Genomic DNA, 17,842 nt, shown 5'->3' on the forward strand with positions numbered 1-17,842 from the left:
CTGTTTGGAGCTTTGTAGAGGTAACACAAACTCCCCAAACTCATTCTCTACAACTTTTCCAAAAAAATTTACATTTACAGTAACTCAAACAAAAATCACACTCTAAAGCCAGAATTCCTCAACTTCTCCCCTTATTTTAAAGCCTTTCCTTTCAAGTAAAGACTCTGAATTTCCAGGCATTAAAATATTACAATATTCAAAAGTTTTAATCAAGATGCCAAATACCATTTATCCCACATACCAAAAACTATATCATAGGGTGCTAAAAGCTTCAGAAGAAGACTTGTCTAGTAATTATGATATCTGTCTCTTATTGGCCTTCCTTGATAGATAGGAAGCAACATGAATTGCAAGGCTTTGTTTTACAAAAATCATGAATGTTTCTACTGCTAACAGGAAAACTCTTTTTTTTTTCTTGGTTAAAATAAAACAGAAAAGAAAAAAGAGTTCTTGCCCTTTGAACGTCTAAAAACTTTTTAACTTTCCTGTCCTCCCCCATTTTTATTGTTGGTTTTTACCCTTTGTTTCAAAGATCCAAATCTCCCCTTGATTCTTTCCCTATCTGCTTAAATGAACCTTCAAACTCTTCCTATCAGGATACAAATTCTTTGAGAATTAACTAGAATATCATTGAGGGAATGGGCATGTTTTCTTCTTGCCTTTTTCAGCAAAAGATGGAAGGAAAAATTAGCAAAATGACTACACTTTAACATCAGCATCATTGTAAAAGTTTCAATTATCTCTTGTTCTGCCCCTACTCTACCAGACTACTTTAACATGGTTGTCCAAAGTTTGCCTCCTGACAAGTCTAATATAAGGCAGTCCCAGGAGAGGAGTATTTAGAGCTGTGATTGTAAGCTTTTCTGTGTAGCTAGCTACCCTTAAAAAGACCACCCTCCAAGATAATCATGTAAACCTTTATGCATCCTGGGTTTTCTGTTACAATATTGTTGATCAGAAAATATGTGTATAAAAATAAAAATTCTGAAAATTAGGAACTAGAAAAATAGTAATATCACAATATATTAGACAAGTTAACTCTAACAACTCAAAGAGAAGTTGATGAGGTTAGCAGCCATTATTATCACAGGGGTAAGTTTGTTAAAACATATTAGAAAAACTTCATCAATTAATTTTTAATCTAGTTCTAACATCAATTTCTGTTGCAAGCCACTAAATTTCTCTTTGCCATCTGTAGATAGCAGTTTTGATTTGGAAAGGGATTGAACTAAACCAGGGCTTCTTAAACTTTTTCCATTTATAACCCCTTTTCACTCAAGAAATTTTTCTATAACCCTAGGTATATAGTATATAAAAGAGGTATGTAAATCAAACACTCACTGATAATAAATGATAATTTTGTGGCCACCCCATTCAGTAACACGACCCCATATGTGGTTGTGAACCACAGCTTTAGAAGCTGAGAACTAGATGACTGCTGGGTTAGCTAGTTGGCACAGTTAATAGAGTACTGAGCCTGGAGTTGAGACAGACCTGAGTTCAAAATTATATGACCCTAATCAAGTCACTTTACCTTTGTCTATGAGTTTCCTCAATCGCAAAATGTAATAATCTTATTAGGGTGGGTGATGGTTTGTTGTGAGGATCAAATAAAAGAAAATTTATAAAGCACTTAGCACAGTGCCCAGCACATAGGAATCAGTTGATAAATGCTTATTCTCTTTCTTCTCCTATTTTACAATTCTTTTTCAATATGATTCAATCCCAACTTCTGTGACAGCATACTTCTAGACCTTGTTAAGACACTATTGACGACTAGGATGCAAGCATCATCAAGACAAGAGACTGTGTCTTTTCCAAACTTCCTAACATGTTCCTCTCCATGATTCATAGTCTCTTAAACAGTTAGGTGCTTAATAAATGTTGGATGAATTAACTTGCGTACTATGTACTCAGCCTACCCTATCAAATAAAATGAGTAATAAGTTTATGAATTTTGTGCTTCTACTGTCTATACCAACTCCACCTTTTCCCTTTCTCCACCCCTACTTCTCTGTAGTCTGGTATACATGGAAAAACAAAATGATCTTCAAGACTCTACTAAGGAGCATAAATTTACAGTAAAGGCCAGAACAGCAATTTGTTCTTCATTCTAAAACTGAAGCATCCTTTTGTAAAATAATCTATACACTAAAGAAAAAAAAGAAATATTTAAATCGTATTTGACTTTAAGTAACACTTTTATAACAGTCTGTAAATATAGGCATCAGACTCATGTTTCACATCTTGTATGTGCTTGCTACAATTTGACATTTTTTCCAACCCATTTGGACACTATTTTATTCCCACTTAAGTAGTCTCCTTGGATTGGCTGCTCACAGTTTAATTCTCCCTGATTCATCTCCCCAATGGTCTGAAAAGCTGAGGGAGTAAAGTTCTGGAGAGACAGTGATGCAATAATACACGTCTGTTTTAGGCAACCAACCAAGAGACCAAGCAAGCAAGAGACCACCCTTCCCTACCTCAGCAACACCTCCTTGGCTCCTGGATAGGAGTATCACAAACCTGGCTAATGGCTTTGATCTGTTCTCAGTTTTTAAATGCTCCCGGTTGCCTAGTGGGGAGCTAAGTGACTTTGCTTCAATAGACATTATGTCACCCTTTAGCCCTTATGTAAACAGAATGTCTAACACCTTCATAACTGAAGCCAAGCAAGTCTAAAGCAGAAACTGACAAGATAAGTGCTTTTTGCATCTACACCTGCAGGAAAAGTCATATTTACTAACATGTACACTTTCTACATTGTATAAAGCTGGAAGCAAAATTTTTAGACATAGTAGAAGTATGACGTGGTTCTGATTAATGATAACTGATCTTAATAGCATGTAAAAGTGGAGAAATACTATTTCTCCATGCTCAGGACTTTTCACCACTCCAGAAAGCCACAGCATGTGGCTCTAATGTAAGCTCTGAGAGGATAAACCTACTTGTCATTCATATGCTTTAATGAGATTATTCACATTAAATGATTCTAGGGAAGATAATACTAAAGATAGAGAACTTCTATTTAAAAAGAAAATTATATCTCCTCTCTAATTGCCATACCTTTGCATTTTGTTTATTCTGGCTTTCTTTATTTGTAGGGAAGTGAAGGGAAAGGTCAAGAACTGTTTTTTCATCCATGTCAGGGAACTCCTGATGTGGAAACTATTTTCATCAATGCAAATATACAACTTTCCTCTAATTTATATTCTTAGAAAAGTGTCTGATACTCTGAGAGACTGTGACCTAGCTATGGCTGGCTATGTAACCAGGGTGGAACAGTGTGGCAAGGACACAGGTCTATAAGACTCACTCCTTAACCACCACACAACGCAAAAACTCTTTGTGCTGTTTCAACACATAATTTCCCCAAAACCCAAGAAAATAAAAATAATATGAACAGTTAGAATAGAGTAGAGCATAGTTCTGGGTATAATTAGAAAATTATAATCAGTTCTTCTTTGAGGTAAAAGTCATAAGACAGTACTGTACTTCTCTTTCCTTATAAATAATATCAATAAGGTCTTGTTCCTTGTCTCTGGAAATAAGTTATTACTTAAGTTTATAAAACACCTGGAGAAAGATGTTCTTATATTTAAATTCATATTCCTTCATTCATTGAGATTGGAACTTCTATCATCTAACTCCAGTGTACTTTCTGTAATATTTTGAAGTATCCCCATACTATCTGAAACCAAGCTGTATGCAATCACTTTCATGAGGATGACATAAATGATGAGATAAATGATAAAATATGTTAAGAAAAGTTTCATAACACCATTTATTTGCCATATATCTGTTTCTGTGAGAGATTTCATCTATGTAACTGAATAAAAAAGATAACAATCTGGCTAACATCGGATACAGCCTTACTAATTGGATCAGTTAGAGGGAAGGCTATCTAAATTAGAAGGAAAAAGTCAGTTTGAAATTCTCTTAGAATAACAAATAAATGACTAACAAATTGTTGCCAAATATATCACCTTGCATTAAAGTTTTTGTATTTGACCCAGTAGTGGACAGAATATTGGACTTGGAGTAAGGAAGATCTGAATCCAAATCCTTCCTCAAATGCTTAATTGCTGTATGATCCTTAATCTCTGTCTACCTCAATTTCCTTAGATGTAAAATAGGGATGATAACCATAGCTATCTCACAGAGTTGTTTTGACGAGCAACAGAGATAATAAATGTAAAGCACTTCAAACCTTACAATGCTATGTAAATGTTACCTATTAACAATTACTAGACTAGTGAAATAGATGAAGCACCAGACTTGAAATAAGCAAGGCTTAGGCTCAAATCTCACAGACATTTCTTTTTGTGTCATTGTGCAAATGACTTTGGTTTTAGTTAAATCTATGATCTTAGGATTTAAATGTTTGCCTAGTATTAGTTACTTATCCTGTTAAATGGCTTAGTAACTAATTTTCTTGCAGAGATCTTAAAGAGAAATCACTCTAAGCCTTATCTGAAATACACGACTTTTGATTTATATACTTCCCAATAGATTTTACTCTATTATATGTGCTATCTTTGGCATTTTTTAGTTGAAGAGATCTGAAAGAATTCTTAATACTACCTCTAGTGACAGTAAGATCTTTGTTTGAACTCTCCTAACTTAAAAGTTAAAGTTTATAAAGTCCATTCTCATAGCATCTGTCTAAGATAAGTAGTCCACATTATCATTATAATTTTTTTAACAGATATCAAAAAAGGTTGAGTGACTCACCCAACTGCCAAAACTTGAATCCAATAAACTCTCCAATATACCATGTTATGTAAATCCATTTGATTTTTTAGTGAAAATATTCTTGTCCCACTCATGCCCCTGCACAAAAATTCTAATAGTTTTATGAAGTCAAGATTCCTACAATTCTTGTTCATTCTTTAGCTTTCCTTTTTATTCTGCTCCCTGAAATCCTGCAGAGCATAGATCAAGTAGAGTACCAACTACAGAGAAATTTAATCACTCATATCTCTGCCTGACTGATTGTCTAGGTACTATGGTGACAGACATCTCAGAGAAAGTATGTAGAAGAAAAAAGATTTTAAAATTCCTATACTTAAAAAAACCCAAGGAAACTTCTGATGAATTTGGTGTCAGCATAAAGAAACACAAAACACAAACATATGCATGTAAATTAAAAATTATATATTTGCATACCAACAAGGCATCATTCATGATAGAATTTTTTAGAATTTTGAATCAACATTTTACTACTTTTTAAACTGCACATTTTTTATTTAAATATCTTTTATGGTGTCTTCCCAATAAAATGTTGCAGGTACTGTATCACTATCTGCTAATATATAAGCAATCTTTCATTAAAAATGTATATTGGTCAAATTTTTAAACAACAAAAAATACTGTCCAGTTTGAATTCGGAAGTGAAAAAGACTTGTAAATCAGTCATTGGGAATGTGTATACGACATTTATAGAAAGAAAGAAAAGGAAAAACAATTAATTTCAGAGATTAAACTAAAACATTCCCAGGATCTCTTTTCTTCCCTGAATAGGACGGCTCAGTCCATTAAGACCAAGTTAGTTCATGCTTTGCTGATACACAAACCAGCATTTTAAAAAAATGTTCATGTACAGGAAACTAACAAGACTGAAAATACAGGAACAACAATCAACAAAGGCAGATGTTTAAGGCTAGAAGTCACATTCTGAACAAGGTGAAAAGGGTAAATGGAAGCTACAGGAAAGTCATCATAATGAACACAGCAGTTATTAAAGTTCACTTGTTGAGAGAATGGGGGGGAGTTTCACTAAGCAACTGCTTAGCAAAGCTTAATCTGTGCCACAGCTTTATGCTTCACATAGCTTTTTGATGATGCAAAAAATATTGGAAAAGTAAAATCAGAGTGCCAAGACACAGGACATTACAGTCCTCAGACAACCCCAACCTATCTAACAGAAACCAGTCAAGAGCTTATTCCTATCAAACAGAGTCAGGAAGGTTCTCCCAGTCTAAAAGAAAATAGCATCTTGGGAAGAAATGGATTAAGTAAAGTCCTGTATTCAGTCAGCCATATCTACATTTTCAATAATAGGACCATAGGGACACATAATGAAATTACCTGATGTAATTTAGATATTGGCTCTACTATATTCCAAATCTATTTAATAAGGGACGGAGGAAGGAGAAGAGATACTATACTCATAGGATGGCAGATTAAATATCATCATTGCAGGCAAAGGATTGCATACAATTCTCTTTATAAGGGAAAAGTTCATTTGGAACAATAGTCCAAAGTACAAAATATAAACATATATACATATATGTGGCTCTGCTATTCTCTGTATGTCTTTAATAAAATCACATTCTTTTCTGGCCCTCAGTTCCTTCACCTAATAAATGAATGATTAAATAGATGACTTTTAAATTTCCTCCAGCTATAAACTTCTGATTCTCCTGACAGAAAGGGGGAAAGGGTAATGAGTGCAAAAAGTCATAGCTGCTATTAGATGTGAGCACTGTGTCCATTTCATTTTATTTTAAATTTTTTTCATTATTATAAGGAATGGTTCAGTACTGGAGTTGGGGGACTTATAATCAGAAAACAAAAACAAAAAATATAAAACAAAATATAAAAACAAAAAGCATCAATAAAACAACTACAAAGAAAGATTGTGAAAAGTAACATATACCTTCAGGAGGGATTAAGACATATTCTTTGCAAAACTGCATTATTCAATTGGTTTCACAATAATATAATTAGTATCTTATAACCCAAGCATTCTCATAATGTAGCAAAGTCATACTATATTGATGATCAAACCCCAGAAACATAAATGTGTTTGAAAGTGGATGAAATATGAAGAGAAGCTGGCCTAGGAGCCTTTTTTAAAAAATAGATAGATAAATGGATAGATAGATGATAGATAGGTAGATATAGATATATTTTGAAAACATATTTCTTATTAAGGAAAGAGGGAAGTGTCATGATTAGACTTTCTGCATTGGGTTTATTTTATTCATTTTGCAAGGTAATTGGGATTAAGTGGCTTGTCCATAGCTAGTATGTATTAAGTGTCTGAGAATAGATTTGAATTTAGGTCCTCTTGAACTCCTGGGCTGGTGCTCTATCCTCCCAGGGGTCCTCAAACTTTTTAAATAGGGGGCCAATTCACTGTCCCTCAGACTGTTGGAGGGCCAGACTATAGTAAAAACAAAAACTTTGTTTTGTGGGCCTTTAAATAAAGAAACTTCATAGCCCTGGGTAAGGGGGGATAAACGTCCTCAGCTGCTGCATCTGGCCCACGGGCTGTAGTTTGAGGACCCCTGCCTGTACCATCTAGATGCCCTGAGGCCGATGCGTAGGTTTTTTAAATCCTCAATTAATCAGAAAATGATTGGTATTTGGTTCAATAAGATACCAATAAATAATGAGAAACTTGAAAAAGTGGTCCTAACTTCCATATTCATGATGGAAGCTTCTGGGACATATGCTAAGGTCTATGCAACAATCCAGTCTCCCCCTTCTTTTGGCCACCCCACTCCTGTAACACTGGGAAGCATGGAGACCATTATCATGGATGAACATGTAAAGGAGAAGGTTTCCTTGCCCTCACACAATTCAGTATATGAGATCATTTTGGGAGTAAGGGACAGAGAAAGTCAATATGTATCATCTAGCTGCCCCATAAGTAATTTTAGGGATTTGACTCGAACCATTTTAACCTTGATGTCTTATTTTGCTATTATCTGGTATCTTTTGATACCAACAGGTTTTTCACTTCTTTTTCTAAATTTCACAAAGGCAGCTAGGTGTCACAGAAGATAAATTACTCTACTAGGGTTCAGAAAGACCTGAGTTCAAATTAAATCTGGGATTTACCAATTGTTACTCTAGGCAAATCATTTAACTTCTGTCTTTTCAGTTTTCTTATCTATAAAATGAGGAAAATAATCATATCTACTTCCCAGGGTCATTGAGGATAAAATGAGATACTTGTAAAGAGTTTTGCAAACCTTAAAGTTCCATATAAATTCTAGTTGTTCCATTTTTTTTGTTTTTATTATCACAATCATAATCATTATTTCACTCATGCATTAAAAATATGAAAGTAGATTCTTGGTACCCTACCCAATCCCCACAGATTTCCAAAGAGGGCAGTGATGGGAGAAGATGGCATCATGAAGATGCCTCATGAAGAAGCATCCTCTTCAAAAATATATCATCCAATACTTTGAGAGGCTGGAGGGAAGAGGGATACTCCAAGGAAGCATTATGTGTTAGGTAATTTTTTCAGATGAATAGTCTTAATAGTCACTTTTTGTTTCCGCAAAGTTCAATCCAAAGCCTACTACATAGATGAATAAAAGTTTTTTGACTCACTAGCTGCAGAACTAGAAAAACCATGAGTATCACTCTAGCCACAGTTAATTTCTGACTTGTTCTGTACCCATGTAATCACTATATTTATTTTTATTACATTATATTTATTCTATTTACATTTATATATTTATATTATATTTAGCCCAACTCTCCTATACCTTGAATTATCTTACTACTCTCTCTGACTAGATACAGTACTAGATCAATCTTAATCTTTTGTCCTTGAATTTCATTTTTTAAAAAAATTCTGATAACTTCATTACATTATAATTGGTTTCTTTTATAATGCTGTACATTTTATCTTATGCATATGAAAACAAGATTGTGATAAGAGGTTCATACTCTCAACAAACTGTCAAAGAGGAGGGGGTATCTATGATACAAAAAAGATTAAGCACCCCTAGACTAGATGGATGCATGAACTTAAAAGTTTGGTATTTCAAAATTCTTTAGGAAGTATTTTTTGATATCAGAAGTGCCTTAACTACTTAACAAATTAAGCTACAGGAAACTCAGTGAGGCTATTTGCCAATTATAGCAAATGCATTTTCTCCTAATATAATGCTTTCTTTGTTCCAGACTTACTGATAAAACCCTTTTGACAGTCATTTTCCTTCTGCTCTTTTCCCAAAGTTTTCCTCCACATTTGAATTATAAATATAGATTATAGATCTGTGACTCCATTAATATAAAAAAACTTTTAAGCCCTTTAAAGAGTTTTCTAAAACACTGAGAGATGATGCTTGTCCAGGATACTCAGGATGTGCCAAAGATTATAGAAACTGGAACCAAAGTGGACACTATGCCTAAATCAGCCCACTATCCTGCTTTTTAGAAGAACAGTAAGAAAACAGTACCTAAATGAATGATTTGGGGGCAGCTACATAGCACAGTGGATAGAGCAACATCTTTGGAGTAAGTTGGTTCTAAGTTCAGGTATGTGAGCCCAGACAAGTCACTTAGCCCCATTGCTTAAATAAATAAATAAATAAATAAACATTTACTCTATGGAAATTCTTGCATAGAAATAAATAACTGTTGAACTATACAAAAGAGATGTTTTCTTCTGGAAACATTCAACTTGGTCAAAGGCTCTGATGCTTACTTCCTTAGTGTCTTCAGTCAAGTCACTCCCCCTGACCTCAGTGTCCTCCATCTATCTCTGAGGTACTTTCTGATTCTAATTCTAACCCTATGATGTGGGGATTTTCCATTTTATGTGGAAAATGCTTGTAGAACTTTGCTTGAAAAGCAGGTTTAGAGGAGTATAAGAATGTAGCTATGGGACTTTAAAGGCTGATGGCACCATTTTTTAAAATGAATCTACACTTCAAAATTCGTGGTTTTCCTTCAATACAAATATGTCACTATGATAAACATACAGAGATTAAGATTGATTCTCCATTGAAAGAAGGGAAAAGAAGTTTCTTTACACACACATATACAAAAAGCATAAAAAGAGGATTGGTCAAGAGATCCCCTTAAACTATTCTTATGCTTATTGACTTTGATTAGGGCTCTTTGGTAACTTAAAATGAAAAAAAGAAAGAAAGAGGGAGAAAAAAATTTTTTTCTCTGAAGATGAGAAAAGATGTTTGAAAAGGAATTCATTAATATGAAGGAATTTTTTAAAAAGTGAGCATAATAGCTGAACAAAAATTTCCCAGTAGAAGTTATATTCAACAAAAACTTATTAAGATCCTGAAATATATCAGGCACCGCGCTAGGCCTTGCAGATAATAAAAACAAAACAGTTCTTGCCTTCCAGAGGTTTGTATTCTATTGGAAAAGATGGTCTCTTTTAAATAACAGGTGATACCAGTCTCAAAACAATGAGGCTGTTGTCTGGAAAGGTTATCAAAGCATGGAGACATAAAGTTGGATTTTATGAAGGAGACACAGTAACTATTCGCATGTGTGGGATATTAGAAAGTCTTTGTAACTTTAAGGAATGTCTGTATTCCTTTCTATTCCTTCCCCAAAGATAAGATTTTTCTTATCTTTTGGTGATGGCCACAACAGATAGAATTATCTTTTTTTTTCCCATTCTCAAGTGGTCTCATTGTATAACACTTTTAAAGAAGAGGTTCTTACCCTTTATCTGTGTGTTATGGACTCCTTTAGTAGCCTAGTGAAACCTATTGACTCTTTGGAATAATGTTTTTAAATGAATAGGATTACAAAAAGAAACTAAGATTAAAGTAATGATGTAATTTTTTCTCATTCAAGTATGTAGACTTCTTAAAAGATTCCTTGGACTCCATGTTAAGAATATGTTTTAAAAGCTTCTTCTTGTCTTCAATCTCTCTTGTCTCCAATCTATCATTCATATGGTGGCTAAAATTCTATACTCAAAACAGTTCTTCCTCACCTTCCTCCTTAAGAGAATTATTTTTCTTCTCTAAGATAAAACACTAATTCCTCTCTTTGGCTCATAAAGCTCTTCACAATCTGATTCTAGGCTATGTTTCCTAATTTGAAATACTTTACTTCCCTTCACTTATCTCATTCCAGGTAATCTGGCCTGTTTAATATTTTCTGTATATAACATCCCACTGCCCATCTCTTGCCTTTGTATGGACTGTCTTCCATGCTTCCATGCCTGGAATGCACTCTCTTTTCTTAGAGTTCTTAGAATCTCTATTTTTTTTTTTAAATTCAGCTCAAGTGCCACTTCCTTTAGGAAACCTATCTTCATTCTTTTCTATCCTTGTTAGTGCATTTTACCTGAAATAACTTTGTATATATATTTTATATAAAATTTTATTCTTCCTTCTTTTTTTCTTTCTTTCTTTCCTTCCTTCTCTCTCTCTCTCTGTCTCTGTATGTGTGTCTCTCTCTGTTTCTCTCTATGTTTCTCTGTCTCTATGTTTCTCTGTTTCTCTCTCTGCTTCTCTCTCTCTCTCTCTCTTCTCTCTCTCTCTTCTCTCTCTCTCTCTCTTCTCTCTCTCTCTCTCTCTCTCTTTCTCTCTCTCTCTCTCAGCAATCAGGATTAAGTGACTTGGCCAGAGTCACACAGCTAGTATATATCAAGTGTCTCAGGCCAGGCTTGAATTCAGTCCTCCAGATTTCAGAGCTAGTGCTCTATCCATTGTGCCATTCAGCTGTCCTAGATTTAATTTTCAATATACATGTTGTTTCCTCTCAAAAGAATGTAAGTTCAGGAGCAGCTAGGTGAAACAGTTCAAATCTGGCCTCAGACACTTAATATTTCCTAGCTGTATGACCCTAGGCAAGTCACTTAACCCCAATTGCCTCAGAAAAAAAAAAAAAAAAAAAAAAAAAAAGAATATCAGTTCCCTGAAGATCACAACTTTCATTTTTGTATTTGTATCTCAAGCATCTAGTACAATATTGAACCATAGTAAGCCATAATATGTATTGAATTGAATTTAGAGCAGAGAGAATTCTTACTTCTTTGAGATTATATCCATCCTGCAAGTGATTTGTTCTTGAGTTTAAGATGATTGTGACTCAGCAAGTCTTAAAGGGATTTTTCCCTATTACATTTTCATTCTTAAAAGGACAACCAAAGGAAACACCTTCTGTGATCTAACAATGCTATCTGCTTGCCCTTTGATCTTAGTTTAAGAACATTTTGTACATCTGCATGTTTTTTTTAATGCTACTGATTTTTTGCATTTAGTATTTGGGAGCATAGAAACTATTTAGGAGAACATTTCACCTTCCATTTCAATTCTCATAAGCAAATTCTCCATTTTAGCAATAAGCAACATATAAATTTAATTTTATTCTCTGTACCTGGACAAAGGCTATGTATACCTCATTTTTGGAATGCACTTCCTCCTCAAGTCTGTTTCTTAGAATATCTAAGATCCTACAAAACTCAATTTAACTCAAATCACCTCTTCCTAATCATTTCAACTGCTATTACCTCTGTCTTCTCTCTGATGACTCTAATGCTACACTCCTATCACTTTATATTTAGTTTGTTTATCCTTATTTATATGCATGTTATCTCCCCACATAGCATATAACATCTTTGAGGGCAAGAACTATTTCATTTTTGTATTTGTATGCCTGCTATATGTGCCTTGCACATAGTAGATCATAATTAAATGTCTGTTCATCAACTGAGTAGTAATTAAACTTCCCTAAATTGAAGCAATTGATATGAAAAGATAGGGGTTCTGATAATGTGTTCAAAAGCCAAAGTGTAGACAAAAATTGCTATAAACATGAATAGTGAAAATTCTAATTCAGTTTTTCTTCTGCTTTATATTTCCCAAGAATGATTATGTCCAGAAGATTGCCAGTATTTATAATACAATAAGTTTCTTGTTGCTTTTCCTGAGATAGAAAAGACATTGATTTTATCAATTCTTTGTTAATATCTATCCATATTAATTCCAATTAGAAATGGAAGGACCAGTTCAAATGAAAGATGTCTAAACTTTTATTACTTTCATATGCAGCTTATCCACTGAAATCCTACTCTGATGTCATCATAATGAAGTGTGGTGGTTTACTCCTGACTGGAAATGCGTACCAGTAGAATACAAGCTATATTAGGTTCTAGCAAATTTAGAAAAGTTTCAAGTATCTTGAAAATTAGGAAAAGCTTCAAGTATTCAATATACTCCAAATCAAACTAATCCAATTCAATCCTCTAAGTACTTATATATAAGGCACTCTATTGAATGCTGATGTTATTAAGACAAAATAAGAAATAGTACCTGATCTTGAGGAGCTTAATATGCTACTGAGACTCAGAACAAACAGTTGTCAAAAGACTAATCTAGTATGATTTGGATAGGCTTATTACCAAGAACTAAACAACAGAGTGACAATATTTTTTTGACTATAACAATTCATTAAATTGTCTGCTAAATGGGGGTTGAGGAGGTGGAGGGAGGTTGCCATTTCTATGGGTGAGAGAGTATCACCCATAATAATGTAGATATTTCATGTAGATGTTTAAAAATAAGTTGAGAAAAGAATATATTTTGTTATAAACTAAAAGAAATGTGGGTACTAATAAGTAAAAATGTTTCATTATAAATGAAAATCTTAACTGACATATAACAATATACTTTATAAGCATATATCAATCAACAAAGCATATGCAAGTATTGTGAATGGTCTTGAATTTCTTCATTTACTTTGAAACTTTAACACAGTAAAAATAGCAAATCTCATCTATTTCATTAAAAAGAATTTTAAATCAATAGTATATGAAATAGTAAGCATTTTACTATAACTCTAGATGCATTTGCCCATACTTTGATAAGGTCAACTAAAATGACAGAGGGCAAAAAAAAAAAAAAAAAAAAAAAAAAAAAGCCTATTTTTCCTGTTACAGAGTGAATCTAGACAAGCAAAGACTGGAAGGCAGGTTTTTCAGGCTGCCAAAAAGATTCTTAGAGTCAGAAAATAAATGGAAAACAACACTGATTGAATTCATGTTTACCTACAAGCATAGATGCTTATACACCTTATACAAACTAGAGTAGTATCAACAGTAGACAACATCAAGAGCCAGGTTGTGATAAGTACTTAAATCATTATAAATGTTCATTCTGTTCATTCATGAAGAATTTTAAACAATCAACATAAATAACAATGAGCTGGCTTTAATGACCGGTAGTTGAGATGTAAGAGAAAGTTTCTCTTGTTGATTCATACTTCCTGATGGTCACTCTAGATGAAAGGCCTCAGTGTTACTTAAATGTATTTCATGAGTAAATCCTCTGTTTTACAAAAGATTCATGTCTATAACTATGTAACCACTTTCCTTTGTACTTCCCCTTCATCAGTGCCAGGCACATAGTTTATACTTATAAATGCTTGTTGACTGACTTTTAATAAAATGTTTAACCCAATGAGTTCTAAATATGTGCCAAAAGCAACATTATAGGACCTGATCTTCCTGTGATTTTGATGAGAAATGAGTTAACGACAGCTATCAGCATACTATTGACATAAACTAAGAAATCAAGGTAATAGTCCCCAATAAATTATTCTGAAAATATGAGATAAAATTCATAATAACAAATGATAGCTGGCATCTGTGTAACACTTTAAAGTTTTCAAAGCACTTTAAAAGTTATCTCATTTGATCTTCACAACAAACTGGGATGTAAGTATTAGTACAGGTGAGGAAACTAAGGCTGATTTGCTCAGAGTTACACAGCTGATATTTGAAATAGGATTCAATTCCAAGTTTTCCTGATTCCAATTCTAGGACTCTTTATGCTACAGCATCTTTCCTATACAAAGGATTTAGAGTTGAAAGGAACCTCAGAGATCATCTAATCCAATCTTCTCTTTTGAAGATGAAGAAAAGGAAGTTTGAGAAGGTAACATATATAACATGCTGAAGATCACATAGGTACTAAGAGTACCTAAGAGTTAGGATTTAAACTTAATTTCTTAGTCCCTTTGACTTCCAATCCAGCATTCTTCCCACTGATTAACTATAACCTATGTTCTTTATGTTGATAAGGGCCACAGTTAACTATTTTATCTATTGGGATAAAATCTCTTTCAATACTTCATCACTTTTAGCACTTATCAGTTTGGGGACCCCTACCACTATGGTATATCATTTGATGTATCTGGGGGGGGGAAAGCTACCTTGTGCTCAGTCTTCTAGAGATGAGGCTTTCCTTGAATTTAATAAACACACTTTTTTTTAAAAACAGGTTTCTGCTAGAAATTTTTCCAGCTTCATAGGATTTGCCAACCTAGGGCTCTGCAGATATAACAAAGTATAAGTCACCTTTGTGCCACAACGAAGGCTTTATTGGAGGCTCTTATCATCATAGCTAGTTAAGAATGATTTCTGAAACTTAGTTGAAAACTATAATAATAGTTACAGACCTTATACTTATGTACTTACATACACGCAATTCTATTCTAACTCCACATGAGTTGATTTGAAGGGTAGCTTGATTTGAAGGGTCCCTGACAGAACACCCTACCTAAATAGCACCTTCTTGTGCCTGACAAGCCTGTTATCATACCATTGATGCTACATCAAAGACTGAAATTCATTGCTCTGAATTTTTAAAAGTCCTCTCTGAAATTTCAAATGTTTTTTTTTTTCAATTTGTAAACCTTAGTAGCAAGAACAACCTCAGTAGTATGGAAAAGGGATATAGGACAGATCTTTGAAAAAGAAAAGAAAAGAGCCTTCTCTGTGATAGCTTCATATACACACTCAGTTGTTAGACTTCTTTCTTCCCCTATCTGGGCAAATAGTATAACTCCAACAGAATATAAGTTCTTTAAGAGTAGTCTGTTCTTATTGTTTCTTTCTGTAGTCTTTGTATTCCTATCACCTAGCATGAGGCCTTGTCTTCAGTATATCCTAAATAAGGGTTTGGGACTGATCTGCAACAAAGAGGCTGTAGGAACTCATAAAACAAGATAAAAATAAAGATTTTTTCCACTTGCCTAAGAGCTAACCTGGTGGGAATCTATCGCAAATCAATATAATGCATAGAGAGCAATTTTTCTTTAAATAAAGCAGTTTCTATATAATCCTTCAATGATCATTACTGGGACATCCTACTGACCACATATCCTCAGGAATTCTGGTTTTTATTAGTATCATTTGACAGAGAGGGAATCTCGGACTTCCTCCATTCTAGCTGGGAATGGGATTACCCACAAAAAGCAACTGGACATTCTTCCCAGTGACCTGTGGATTAACTTGTGCTTTTTGGATTTGCCTAGAGTGGAAGGGGGTGTTAAGTAAGGGAGAGAAAACAGGGGAGGCAGGACAAGGAATAGCATTGGCCTGATGCCCCTGGAACCATTGCCTAGTAGCCTGGAATCATGAGAATTTGTTCAGCCTGCTTCATGGAGGTAGTCCAACCCTGGTTTTGGCTGCCATCATTTGTGAAAATTCCTGCCCAATCAAAATCCCTGGATACAAAAATTGCAAGGCAGACCCTGAAGTATTCCACATTGGCAGGATTGGCAGGCTCTGAGGTTGCACCTGCTATGAGATTTTGTTTTGCAAGCTATTAAGAAACCATTCCACCTTGCCATTTTTGAGTCTATCCTCTCCTCTCCCCTCAAAAAACAGCAATAGCAGAAGCAGCAACCTGAAGACATGTTTGTGAATCACTTTTCCACTTGTGAAGAACTAGCTGTTTCACTTGGGGAATGCTGCAAGGAGGCAAAGCCCCTAAAATGACAAGGATTTTGTTTGTTTTGGTTTTGGATGATTTTTCTTCCTGGCATTTGAGGAAGGTATCTATCCCTCTATTATTTATTCTACCTACACCATTTTGGAGCCTAGAAGGCATCTTTTAAAAATGTGTGAACACTAGATTCTGGAGTCACTAAAAACAACCATATTTTCTCTTGAAATGTCTTTGTACCAAACCACACTGACAAAGTAACACATTCTACATAGGGAAAGGAGAGGGAAAGACATGAATGAGTCAATGGCATATATTATTAGGAATATTCCATTCAAGCGGGGGAAAAAAAAATCGCCTCTTCATTTATAGATAAGGAACTTTAAGAGAGAAGTTGAATGACTTATCCCAGTTTGCAGAATAAATTGGTAGAGCTAGATTTAAAATCCTATTCTCTTCCTTAAGCAACCCTGTAAGATTTCTGAGGCCTTCCTTAATTTCTTTTCAACTTTCTTTTTAATCTTTAGAAATGAGTTGGATCCACCAAACATTGATTTCAGAGTTATGGCTAAAGATATGCAGAATTAAATATGAATGCTACCACATAATTCTCTCAACTCTTACTAATTAGAAGAATACCTATTCAGTACTGCTACCCATGTGTTCCTAACAATTCTGAAAAAGGTCCCAATTTATTCTTTTTTTCTTCCTTTTTTAATCCTATCCCCCCCTTTTGTTAAGCTCTTCAAATGTGAAGATTTAACTCTTAAAAAGTTAAGTGCCATTGGTTAGCTTGGAAAGCAACAAAATAATTTGGATGTTAAAAACTGCCTTAATTTCCTTCTACAAGGTTTAGTAAACTCCAGATTTTGCATTTCTTTATGAACAAGTTTAATTTCTCCCCAAGAAGAAGTTCAAATGAGAAGGGTACCGAATTTGCCCTGAACACCCAGTTCTCAATCACTGAGAGAAGTACCAAGACACTCTTCTGAAAGCAAGGCTGGGTACTTCTAACCACTGAACAATCAATGAAAAAGTTGAGAGGGAGGAGGAAAAAACGATTTCCAGAAGTTATTCTAACTGTAACTCTTCCCTGCCCCACTACAACCTATAACCAAAAGCATACAACTACAAGACTGCTCCTAGTCCTCAGCGAGTTTGCACACCCTGGTCAGTCAGGAAAGTACAGGTGGTAGCTTATCCAAAACACCTGACTGAACTAGCTTCTCAGACAGAAGCTCCAAAGGCAGTAATGGAGTACCCAAATTTAAAGACTAAATCTGGAAAGATTTTAGAGATGGTCAGTTCAATCCCTCTCATTTTACAGAGGAGAATAGTGGGGCCCCGAGAGAGAAAGTGATTTGTCCAATTCATAC

General features: G+C 34.4%; 1 protein-coding gene across 1 annotated transcript in view; it reads right to left on the reverse strand.

The window, feature by feature from the left end:
• Nucleotides 1-17,842, reverse strand: part of BMP6 (bone morphogenetic protein 6) — a 207,841-nt gene that overhangs the window by 187,849 nt on the left and 2,150 nt on the right. The gene's annotated exons all lie outside the window — the stretch shown is intronic.

This window comes from Antechinus flavipes, chromosome 1 (assembly GCF_016432865.1).
Source record: "Antechinus flavipes isolate AdamAnt ecotype Samford, QLD, Australia chromosome 1, AdamAnt_v2, whole genome shotgun sequence".
Taxonomy (NCBI): Eukaryota; Metazoa; Chordata; class Mammalia; order Dasyuromorphia; family Dasyuridae; genus Antechinus; species Antechinus flavipes.